The sequence below is a fragment of the Triticum dicoccoides genome, chromosome 2A (genome assembly GCF_002162155.2).
Source record: "Triticum dicoccoides isolate Atlit2015 ecotype Zavitan chromosome 2A, WEW_v2.0, whole genome shotgun sequence".
NCBI classification, from domain to species: domain Eukaryota; kingdom Viridiplantae; phylum Streptophyta; class Magnoliopsida; order Poales; family Poaceae; genus Triticum; species Triticum dicoccoides.
Genome location: NC_041382.1, coordinates 64,941,258 through 64,953,977, shown reverse-complemented (window position 1 = coordinate 64,953,977; position 12,720 = coordinate 64,941,258).

The following is a 12,720-nucleotide window of genomic DNA, read 5'->3' as shown; positions in this document are numbered from 1 at the left end:
CTACGGATTGATAAACCTTAGGTCATCCACTTGAGCACTTGGAGGCCAAACAACGTCTACAAGAATAAGGTTCTGTAGTAGACATCAAGCTCTTTTCTGGCGCCGTTGCCGGGGAGGTTAGCGCTTGAAGGTATATCTTTAGGTCTTGCAATTGAATCCTTTTGTTTCTTGTTTTAGCACTATTAGTTTATAAAAGAAAACTAAAAATATGGAATTGAGTTTGCCTCATAAGCTTCATCTTTTTAATATCTTTCGTGAGTATGATGGAAAGGAAAATTGTGCCAAAGTGTTAGAAGAAGAATGCATTAAAATGTTTGTCCCTAAATATTTGAATGATGAGCATAGTTGCAATGTTGTTAGTATGAATTCCTTGAATATCCGTGATGCTAATGATATGCAAAGCCACAAGCTTGGGTAAGCTATGTTTGATGAAGATGATATTTTTTGTCCCCCAAGTTTTGATGAGCAAATTTATTATGATGAAAGCATGCCTCCTACTTATGATGATTATATTGATGAAAGTGGGTTTGGAAGAGTGTCAACTTTAGGAAGTAGTAATCCCACTATTTTGGAGGATGTTGAATCTCATTGTGATAATTACGAAAGTGGATTTGGAGAGGTCATGACTTTATTTAGTAATGATTCCACTATCTTGGAAGAGGTTTCAATCGATTATGATGAGAACAAAGTTGCTACTTATGATAATTATTGTGATGATACATATGCTATAAAAAGTAGTGATGATTATATTTATAAAACTTGTCATGATTATGATTACCCTTTTTCTGAACATTACTCTTTTAATGTGGAAACAATTTATAGTATTTGAGTCTCTTATGATACTCCCACTATTTCGAAGGAGAAGAATCTTGCTTATGTGGAGAGTAGTAAATTTTCTATGCTTGTAGATCATGAAAAGAATGCTTTAGGTGCTGGTTATATTGTTGAATTCATTCATAATGCTACTGAAAATTATTATGAGGGAGGAATATATGCTTGTAGGAATTGCAATAATATCAAGTTCCCTCTCTATGTGCTTAAAGTTTTAAAATTATTCTTGTTTTGCCTTCCTATCACTGTTCAAGATATCTTCCGATATGCCGATAAATCGGCCGATTTATCGCTTACCGTTGTCAGACCGATAAGATAAATCGGCCGATAAATCAGCCTATATGGCGATAAATCGGCCGATATGCCGATAAACTGGCCGATTTACCCCTTATCATGGGTTGACCGATAAGTTCCCGATAAGCTATATCCCTAACATTGCTACCTATGCTAGTTGATTATTTCTCCCATAAGTTGTTTGCTCACAAAATCCCTATGCATAGGAAGTGGGTTAGACTTAAATGTGCTAGTCATATTCTTCATGAAGCTCTCTTTATGTTACAATTCTTATCTTTTATGTGAGCATCATTGAAATCATCATGCCTAGCTAGGGGCGTTAAACGTTAGCGCTTGTTGGGAGGCAACCCAATTTTATTTTTGTTCCTTGCTTTTTGTTCCTGTTTAGTAATAAATAATTTATCTAGCCTATGTTTTGGTTGTGTTTTTGTGTTTAATTAGTGTTTGTGCCAAGTAGAACCGTTGGGAAGACTTGGAGAAAGTCTTTTTAATCTTGCTGTAAAAAATAGAAACTTTAGCGCTCGCGAGAATTGCTTCCATTTTTTATTGGAAAGTGATATTTAGTTAATTCTTTTTGCAGTTGATTAATAGATAAATTCGTCACGTCCAGAAGTTTACTTTAGAATTTTTGGGGTTCCAGAACTTGCGTTAGCTACAGATTACTACATACTGTTCTGTTTTTGACAGATTCTGTTTTTCATGTGTTGTTTACTTATTTTGATGAATCTATGGCTAGTAAAATAGTTTATAAACCATAGAGAAGTTGGAATACAGTAGGTTTAACACCAATATAAATAAAGAGTGAGTTCACTACAGTACCTTGAAGTGGTGTTTTGTTTTCTTTCGCTAACGGAGCTCACGAGATTTTCTATTTTGAATTTTGTGTTGTGAAGTTTTCAAGTTTTGGGTTATGTTTTGATGGACTATGGAATAAGGAGTGGCAAGAGCCTAAGCTTGGGGATTCCCAAGGCACCCCAAGGTAATATTTAAGGACAACCAAAAGCCTAAGCTTGGGGATGCCCCAGAAGGCATCCCCTCTTTCGTCTTTGTTCATCGGTAACTTTACTTGGAGCTATATTTTTATTCACCACATGATATGTGTTTTGCTTGGAGCGTCATTTTATTTTCTATTGTTTTGCTTGCTGTTTGAATAATATCCCAAGATCTGAAATTCTAAATGTTAGAGAGTCTTCACATAGTTACATAATTATTTAGCTACTCATTGATCTTCACTTATATCTTTCGGAGTAGTTTGTCGTTGCTCTAGTGCTTCACCTATATCCTTTTAGAGCACGGTGGTGGTTTTATTTTATAGAAATAGATGAACTCTCATGCATCACTTATATTATTTTGATAGTCCTAAACAACATGATAATTTGCTTTGGTTATGAATTTAGTCCTAATATGATGGGCATCCAAGAGGGATATAATAAAAACTTTCATATGAAGTGCATTGAATACTAAGAGAAGTTTGATACTTGATAATTGTTTTGAGATATTGATATGGTGATATTAGAGTCATGCTAGTTGAGTAGTTGTGAATTTGATAAATAATTGTGTTGAAGTTTGTGATTCCCGTAGCATGCACGTATGGTGAACCGTTATGTGACGAAGTCGAAGCATGATTTATTTATTGATTGTCTTCCTTATGAGTGGCGGTCTGGGACGAGCGATGGTCTTTTCCTACCAATCTATCCCCCTAGGAGCATGCACGTAGTACTTTGTTTCGATAACTAATAGATTTTTGCAATAAGTATGTGAGTTCTTTTTGACTAATGTTGAGTCCATGGATTATACGCACTCTCACCCTTCCACCATTGCTAGCCTCTCTAATACCGCGCACCTTTCGCCGGTATCATACACCCACCATATACCTTCCTCAAAACAGCCACCATACCTATCTATTATGGCATTTCCATACCCATTCCGATATATATTGCCATGCAACTTTCCACCGTTCCATTTATTTTGACACGCCCCATCATTGTCATTGCTTTGCATGATCATGTAGTGGACATCGTATTTGTGGCAAAGCCACCGTTCATAATTATTTCATACATGTCACTCATGAATCATTACACATCCCGGTACACCGCTGGAGGCACTCATATAGAGTCATACTTTGTTCAAGTATCGATTTGTAATCATTGAGTTGTAAATAAATAGAAGTGTGATGATCATCATTAATAGAACATTGTCCCCCCCCCCCAAAAAAAGGCCAAAAAAAGAGAGAAAGGCCAAATAAAAAAAGAAAGGCCAAATAAAAAATAAAAAATAAAAGGGACAATGCTACTATCCTTTTTTCCCACACTTGTGCCTCAAAGTAGCACCATGATCTTCATGATAGAGAGTCTCTTGTTTTGTCCCTTTCATATACTAGTGGGAAATTTTCATTATAGAACTTGGCTTGTATATTCCAACAATGGGCCTCCTCAAGTGCCCTAGGTCTTCGTGAGCAAGCAAGTTGGATGCACACCCACTTAGTTTCTTTTGTTGAGCTTTCATACATTTATAGCTCTAGTGCATCCGTTGCATGGCAATCCCTACTCACTCACATTGATATATATTAATGGACATCTCCATAGCCCGTTGATACGCCTATTTGATGTGAGACTATCTTCTCCTTTTTGTCTTCTCCACAACCACCATTCTATTCCACCTATAGTGCTATGTCCATGGCTCACGCTCATATATTGCGTGAAGATTGAAAAAGTTTGAGAACATCAAAAGTATGAAACAATTGCTTGGCTTGTCATCGGGGTTGTGCATGATTTAAATATTTTGTGTGGTGAAGATGGAGCATAGCCAGACTATATGTCGGAGGAAATAACCATGGGTAGCCAAGCCGGCTCCCCCTGGCCCTTCTGAAAAAATTATTACGAGCCCATCCGGCCCTCAAGAATCCAAGACATGGGGCCGCCTTCCCCTCACCGGCTGTTTCCCAAGCCGACTATCGGAAGGCGGCCCGACTTTAGCCTTCATGAAAAAAGTTGCGGGACGGCCGGCTCCGAGGAGCCGGCTCCAAGAAGGCCGACTCCAAGAAGCCGGCTCCCATAAAGCGGTCAAGATCGTACCCTCGAAGTCTGCACCCACATAACGGCGATGTGACGGGGCGTGGCTACAGTAAAGCTTGCCACCCCCGAATCCCGGAGCACGCCTGGCATAGTGCATCGTACGGGTGGCCATGACCCATCCGGCGCGGCACTGTTGCCACGATGACCCTGATGTCATCCACGACGGGCCGCCAGAGTGGCCCACTGGCGGTCGGCCCCTTCAGGCAGAGAGACACCCAAAGGCAGCCCGGCCTCCCCCAGTCGGCCCAAGACAGAGCCGACTCTCCACAGCCGGTTTGCCACCCCCTCGAAGGGGACGCCCCATTAAGGAGACAAGACGCGGTGAGGCTACAACGATCACCCGCCGGACGGCGGCACTGTAGCCACGCCCACCTCGGCGAAGCCTTCGTCACCAGGATTGAGCAACAGTAACCAGCCGCCGACAAGGCCCTAGACAGTGGGGCCTGCCTGTCGACCAAGGATTCGGCAGCCGGCGGGACCCACCACCCGGCGGGCCCCAGCAGCCGGCGTAGAAGCCGGCGAGTGTAGACACAGATGGCTGGGCCCCGCACCCAGCCGGATTACCATTGTATCCCCGGGGGGTGGGCCTATATAAACCCCCCGGGACACCCATGCAAAGGGTGGATCCCTGCTAGTTTTAAACACCACATAGGGAGGAGAAGAGAGCGGGCAGAGCCCTTCTTCCTCCTCTCACCAAATAGCTCAAGGAGCATCGTGTAGCTACTTGTTCATCTAGTGATCATGCGGAGACCCCGCAGAGCAGCAGTAGGGGTGTTATCTCCACGGAGAGCCCCGAAGCTGGGTAAGATTCGCCGGCGTGCATGTCTTCGCCTCATCCCGCTTCCAGGCACCGGCGATGTCTTACTGGCTCCCACAATGATAAGCCACCCGTTGGCATATGTCGCACCTACCACCCGACACTATATGATTTTGTAGGGATAGCTTTATTTGGCCATGTTATTTTGAGAAGACATAATTGCTTTGTTAGTATGCTTGAAGTATTATTATTTTTATATCAATATTAAACTTTTGTCTTGAATCTTATGGATCTGAATATTCTTGCCACAATAAAGAGAAGTACATGTATAAATATGTTAGGTAGCATTCCACATAAAAAATTCTGTTTTTATCATTTACCTACTCGAGGAAGAGCATGAATTAAGCTGGGGGATGCTGATACGTCTCCAACGTATCTATAATTTTTGATTGTTCCATCCTATTATATTATCAACCTTGGATGTTTTATATGCATGTATATGCTATTTATATGATTTTTGGGACTAACCGGCGCGCCGAGATCACGGCGCGACGTCCCGGATGCCGACTACGGGTAGAACCCGCGCGCGGCGCGAGAAAGAGCCGGCTGCCAGCCGAAGCCAAACCCGAATCTCCATCAAGCGAGACGCAGAAGGCCACCCCCGGGCCGTGGAGTGGCGGGGCAACCCGCCTCCGCCTCGGCCCCATGGAGAGAGATATCCCACCCCGCCGCCTGTTGCGCATCCGACTCTCAGCGGCCGGCTAGGTCGCCGCGAAGGAGTCGGCGAGAATGACGCCCGCCATCGGATCGACCGCCTGGCGCGATCCCTGGCGCTGGAAGAAGAAGACAATGTCGGCCCGCCTTGCTTTGGCCCCCGCATCCGTGACGAGCCCTTCCCCAAAGGGTTCTCGCTCCCAAGAGACACGCCCAAGTACAACGGCTCCGTGAAGCCGGAAGATTGGTTGATCGACTACTCCACGGCGGTTAGCATAGCCAACGGCAACAGGCGTGTTGCCGTGAAGTACGTGCCCCTCATGCTGCAAGCCACGGCGCGGACCTGGCTCAACAGCCTCAAGCCATACAGCATCAACAGCTGGCTAGATTTCACAGAAGCTTTCGTCCGCAACTTCACCAGCACCTACAAGCGGACTCCCAAGCCCAGACAGCTCTCCTTGTGCGTACAAGGCCCCGCCGAGTCTACTCGCGATTACCTCACGCGTTGGGCCGAGCTCCACAACTCTTGCGAAGGGGTGCACGAGGTGCAAGCCATAGAATACTTCACTGTCGGGTGCCGAGAAGGCACCCTCCTCAAGCACAAGCTTCTCTGCGACGAGCCGACTATCCTCGATGAGCTTCTGGACATAGCGGACAAGTACGCCACCGCCTACTCCTCAATGAAGACCGAGCTCCGAGTAGACGCGTCCGGGAAGGTACTCAACCCAGCGCCCAAGACGCCGGCTGGGGATTCTGGCCGACGCCCACACCCGAACGACCACAAGCGCAAGGGCCCTGCGCCGCCTCCCGCCAGTCGGCAGGTGGCCACAGTCGATGACGAGCAGCCCGAAGGGCGGCCCGCGTCCAAGAAATCCAAGGGCGGCAGGCCGGCTTGGCAGCCAGCCTTCTCCTACAAGCAAACTCTCGACGCCCCGTGCAAGTTCCACAGCGGCGCGAAGCCGTCCAACCACACAACCCGGAAGTGCCATTGGCTCACCCGAATCTCCAAAGGCGAAGGGCTCGCGCCGCCTCCGCCTGCCGGTCTGCCGCCTCCGGCCCCGCAGCCGCCGACCGTTCGGCCCGCAGTCGGAGCCGTGCATGATGAGTTCCCCGACGAGCATGCCGCCTATGTCGTCTTTACAAGCCAGCCCGAAGACCGGCGCAGAAAACACCGAGAGCACCAGGAAGTCAGCATGGTCGCTGCCAACCCCGCCGAGCACATGCACTGGTTAGAAAAACCTATCAGCTGGAGCCGGGCCGACCACCCAGAGGTGATGCCATCTCCCGGCTCTTATGCGTTGGTCCTGGATGCCACCCTTGCAACGGACAGACGCGCCGCCCGTTTCTCCCGCGTGTTGATAGATGGCGGGAGCAGCATCAACATCTTATACCGTGACACCCTGGAGAAGCTGAACATCAAGACGAAGCAACTCATGCCTACTCGGACAGTGTTCCATGGCATCGTACGCGGCCTGTCCTGCGCCCCCATTGGCAAGATCAAGATTGATGTACTCTTCGGGGACAAGGAGTATTCCCGCCGGGAAGCGATCTGGTTTGAAGTGGTGGACCTAGAGAGCCCCTACCATGCATTGCTTGGCCGACCTGCCTTGGCCAGGTTCATGGCGGTTCCCCACTATGCATACCTCAAGATGAAGATGCCGAGCACCAAGGGCGTCATCACCATAGCCGGTGATTACAAGAAGTCTTCCGAGTGCGCGGCAGCCAGCAGCCGGCTGGCCGAGTCACTTGTGATTGCCGAAGAGAAGAAGATGTTGGATCGAGTCGTGGCCATGGCTGGCAAACAGTCGGCCCTGTCCCCCAATTCCAAGGAGTATGATGCCCAAGGATCTTTCCAGCCGGCCAAGGAGACAAAGAAGATACCTCTTGACCCCGAGCACCCAGAGAGGTTTGCTGTCATCGGGGCAAACCTAAACAGCAAATAGGAAGGCGAGCTTGCCGATTTCCTCCGTGAGAATCGGGACATCTTTGCATGGTCCCCCAAGGACATGCCGGGTGTTCCGAAGGAATTTGCCGAGCACAAACTACACGTCCGAGAAGACGCAAAACCAGTCAAACAACACCTCTGCCGACTGTCGGAGGAGAAAAGAAGGATTGTGGGAGAGGAGATAGCCCGGCTTCTGACAGCCGGCTTCATTATGGAAGTTTTCTTTCCAGAGTGGCTTGCCAACCCGGTCCTCGTATTAAAGAAGAACAATAAGTGGCGCATGTGCATAGACTACACGAGCCTCAACAAGGCCTGCCCCAAAGATCCCTTTGCCCTGCCGAGGATTGACTAAGTGATAGACTCCACGGCCGGATGCGAGCTGTTGAGTTTCTTGGATGCTTACTCAGGATACCACCAGATAAAGTTAGATCCGGCTGACCGCCTGAAGACCGCCTTCATCATGCCATTTGGAGCCTTCTGCTACCTGACTATGACATTCGGCTTGAGAAATGCCGGTGCCACTTTTCAGCGTTGCATGCATAAGTGCCTCCTCAAGCAGCTCGGCAGAAACGCCCACGTCTACGTAGACGACATTGTGGTGAAGACGGAGAAGCGCGGCACCTTGCTGGAAGGCCTCAAGGAAACATTTGAGAACCTACGCCGGTTCCAAATCAAGCTCAACCCCGAGAAATGCGTGTTCGGAGTGCCAGCCGGCCAGCTCCTAGGCTTCCTGGTCTCCGAACGCGGCATCGAATGCAACCCGGTGAAAATAAAGGCCATTGAGAGAATGACGATTCCCACCAAACTTCGAGACATCCAGAAGTTTACCGGATGCTTGGCCTCCCTGAACCGCTTCATCAGCCGGCTCGGAGAGAAAGCTCTCCCCCTCTACCGCCTCATGAAGAAGACCACTCACTTCGAGTGGAATGACCAAGCTGACCAAGCTTTTCACGAGCTGAAGAAGATGCTGGCCACACCGCCGGTCCTGGCGGCGCCGATTGAGAAAGAGCCCATGCTCCTCTACATTGCCGCAACCAGCCGGGTGGTCAGCACCGTCATCGTAGTCCAACACCCAGAAGAGGGCCGAGCCCAGCCGGTCCAGAGGCCGGTGTACTATTTGAGCGAGGTACTGTCTACCTCGAAGCAGAACTACCCGCACTACCAGAAGATGTGCTATGGCGTGTACTTCGCCGCCAAGAAACTGAAGCCCTACTTCCAAGAGCATCCCATCACGGTCGTATGCACCGCCCCGCTTGCCGAGATCATAGGCAGCCGGGATGCATCCGCCCGGGTGGCGAAATGGGCCATCGAGCTAGCCCCTTACACGATCTTCTACCAGCCTCGCACCGCCATCAAGTCCCAAGCATTGGCCTACTTCCTCATCGACTGGGCCGAGACCCGGTACCTACCGCCGGCTCCCGACTCCACTCATTGGTGCATGCACTTCGATGGGTCCAAGACGCGCACCGGCTTGGGAGCCGGCATCGTCCTCACCTCTCCCAAAGGCGACTAGCTCAGATACACGCTGCAAATTCACTTTGCTGCCTCCAACAATGTGGCCGAGTACGAGGCACTCATCCACGGGCTCCGGCTTGCCAAAGAGCTCGGCATTCGCCGGATCCTATGTTATGGCGACTCGGACTTGGTGGTCCAGCAATCATCTGGCGACTGGGACGCCAAGGACGCAAATATGGCAAGCTACCGCTTCCTCGTTCAGCAGATCAGCGGGTACTTTGAAGGATGCGAGTTCCTCCACGTACCAAGAGCCGACAACGAGCCAACTAATACCCTGGCTCGAATAGGCTCCACTCGGCAGGCAATACCAACCGGTGTCTCTTTGCAACGCCTCCTCAAGCCGTCTATCAAGCCGTCTCCAGAGTCCGATTCCATCTTCATGCCGCCTGACCCCGACGCGGCCGGGTCTGGCTCGAAGAACCAATCAGGTGACCCGGGGACTTCGATAGTCGGCCCGGGGACGTCAGTAGGCGCCTTGGGGACTTTCGTAGTTACGCCCGACCCGGGGACTGCCACACCCGGCTTGGGGACTGCAGTAGTCGGCCCAGGGACTGCTCCAACACAACAGGCGGCGGCCGACTCCAGCGTTTCACCACCCAGCCCGCCCGCCCTGGTCGCAGTAGCCGTGTTGGCAATAGAAGAAGTCGCAGCTCCATTATGGGCTCAGTCCATCCTCAACTTCCTAATAAACCAAGATCTGTCGGCTGACGAAACAGAGGCAGGACAAGTCCAATGCCGAGCTGGAGCATACACAATCGTCAACAGAGAGCTCGTCAAGCGCAGTGTCATTGGAGTCCTCTAGCGATGCGTCAAGCAAGAGAAGGGCATCGCAATCCTCAGAGATATCCACCAAGGAGAATGCGGCCACCATGCGGCCTCAAGATCACTCGTCGCCAAAGCCTTCCGCCATGGTTTCTTTTGGCCGACTGCTTTGGATGACGCCAAGGAGTTAGTTAAACATTGCAAAGGGTGCCAACTTTTCAGCTCCAAGCAACACATGCCGGCTTCAGCACTCAAGACCATTCCCCTCACTTGGCCCTTCGCCGTTTGGGGACTAGACATGGTGGGCCCATTCAAGACGGCGCGCGGCGGCATGACACATCTGCTTGTCGCTGTGGACAAATTCACCAAATGGATTGAGGCAAAGCCGATCAAGAAGCTGAATGGGCCGACTGCCGTGACATTCATCGCAGACATAAGAACTCGGTACGGCGTGCCACGCAGCATCATCACCGACAATGGCACGAATTTCACCAAGGGAGCCTTGGCACATTTCTGCGCGACGCAAGGCATCCAGCTGGACTTAGCTTCCTTTGCCCACCCGCAGTCAAACGGCCAGGTCGAGCGAGCCAACGGCCTCATCCTTTCCGGCATCAAGCCCCGACTGGTCGTACCACTGGAGCGTTCAGCTGGCTGTTGGCTCGATGAGCTGCCGGCCGTCCTCTGGAGTCTGCGCACTACCCCAAACAAGTCAACTGGCTTCACTCCTTTCTTCCTCATGTATGGTGCCGAGGCGGTCATCCCAACCGACATCGAGTTCGATTCACCTCGGGTAACCATGTACACGGAGGCGGAGGCTAGGGAAGCACGAGAAGATGACGTCAACCTGCTGGAAGAGGGCCGGCTGTTAGCCCTCAGCCGGTCCGCCATCTATTAGCAGGGCCTGCGCCGCTACCACAGCCGGAAGGTCAAGCCAAGATCATTCCAAGAGGGCGATCTTGTGCTCCGGCTGATCCAGCGAACAACCGGCCAGCACAAGCTCTCGGCCCCTTTTGAGGGCCCCTTCTTCATCAGCAGAGCTTTAGGCAACGACTCTTACTACCTAATCGACGCGCAGAAGCCGAAGGCACGAAAGAGAGACGACTTCGGCAAGGAGTCGGAACGACCATGGAACGCCAACCTGCTCTGAAGATTTTACAGTTGAAATACAGTATGTATCACGCTAACTTTTGTATTAAGTATGAGACAATAGGCCCCCCGAGGAGAGCTCAGGGATTGCCATCTTTTATCTATGAATGAAGAGTATCATGCTTATGACCTTGTCATTTCATTTACTTTTTTCATCCGGCACCGGGTTTGACTAGTCGGCCCGGGGACTGGCCGCCTTGCGTTATATTAGAAGTCCTACCCGCGGTCAGACAAGTAGTGTGCCGGCACCCAAGCCTTCTCTTGCCAAAAGTCACAGTTCAAAGAACCGGCTGTCCGGCTGGCAACAGTTAAAGGCAGGAAAGGACGCCCACACGAAAAGCGGCTAGGGACTAACCGACTAATATAACAAAAGCCGGTTTTTCTCCCACCACCGACCGACTACCAGAGTAGCCGGCCGGCCGGCTTCCATTCACCTCACTTCAGTCTAAAAAAGCTCGAGTACCTACCTCCCCAAAGGGGAAGGCGGCAAAGGAAACAACCTAAGGACAAAAAGCATACGTAAATGGAAGCCAAACACGCACACAATAATATTTACATAAAAGACCTTCAAAAGGCCAGCATTTAACATAGTTTGAATACACCCCCAGTGGGTGGAACTGCGCAAGTTTAATAAAATTGTTCAAAAGGCAACGAGCAGGAAAAAACAAGGACGACAGATTAAGCCAAGGGAGCGACTGGCGAGTCGGGCAGGTCGGTGGAGACGGCAGTGCCGGCTGGAGGAGTGGCCGGCCTCGGCATGATCACCGCCTCCCGCAGAGGGCGCGCTAGCACGCGCCTTGTTGCTGGAGGCACGATCGGGCTGAGGCTGGCTGGCCGCTTCACCGGCCGGCTCAACGCCTTCGCCCTCCTCTCCTTCGTCGTCTTCGCCTTCATCGCTGGAGGCGATCTCCTCTACCGAGTCCTCACCCGCTGCCGGGTTCAGCCTGAACCACTCCTCCGGCTGGGCAACACCATCGTCATTAATTTCAGGAGCGAAGACGCTGATATCAGTGCACTCGGCGATCGTCGAGGCGCGCTGAGCGATAGCCGGCCGCACCTCCTCCAGCTCTTCGTCGGCCTCTAGCCGCCAGGTGCGCAGTTGGTCCACGTTCAGCCTCGGATACCAGGCTCGGACGAACTCCATCGCCCGCCCAGCTCCAAGCCAGGCTGCCGATGCCTTCCAGGCCTCAAAGCGGCCAACCGCAACCTCCAGCCAGTCGGCAGTCCGACTCGGGGTGCGGGGAATCGTCTCGCTTGGCCAGAGAGCGGCCAACACCTGCGCCCCGGCGCGCTGGAGGCGGCGGAGCATATGGTGAGTCGGCTGCAGAAGGGCTTGGACCGCCAAGAGTTGCTCCTCGAGCGTCCGGCCCGTGCCCAGTGCGATTTCAGCCCCCGCCTGCCAGCGCGCCTCGCGGTGGGCCTCGATGGTTTGGGCGGCGAAGACGGAGTAGCCGAGAAAGTAGTCTGCACGGAGAACAAAAAGCAGCACAAGTCAGAATACAAATCAGGGATCAAGGGGCAAGCAAGGAGTGAAGAAGGTGGCTTACCATCGATCAGATCCTCGATACGACTGAAGCCCTTGCTCAATGCCTGCTTCGCCTCAGCCCAGCCCGCCGCTTCGGTCTCGAACTCGGCCCTCAGGGCGTTCTCGCTGTCCTGAGCTTCCTTTAGAGTCGCCTTGT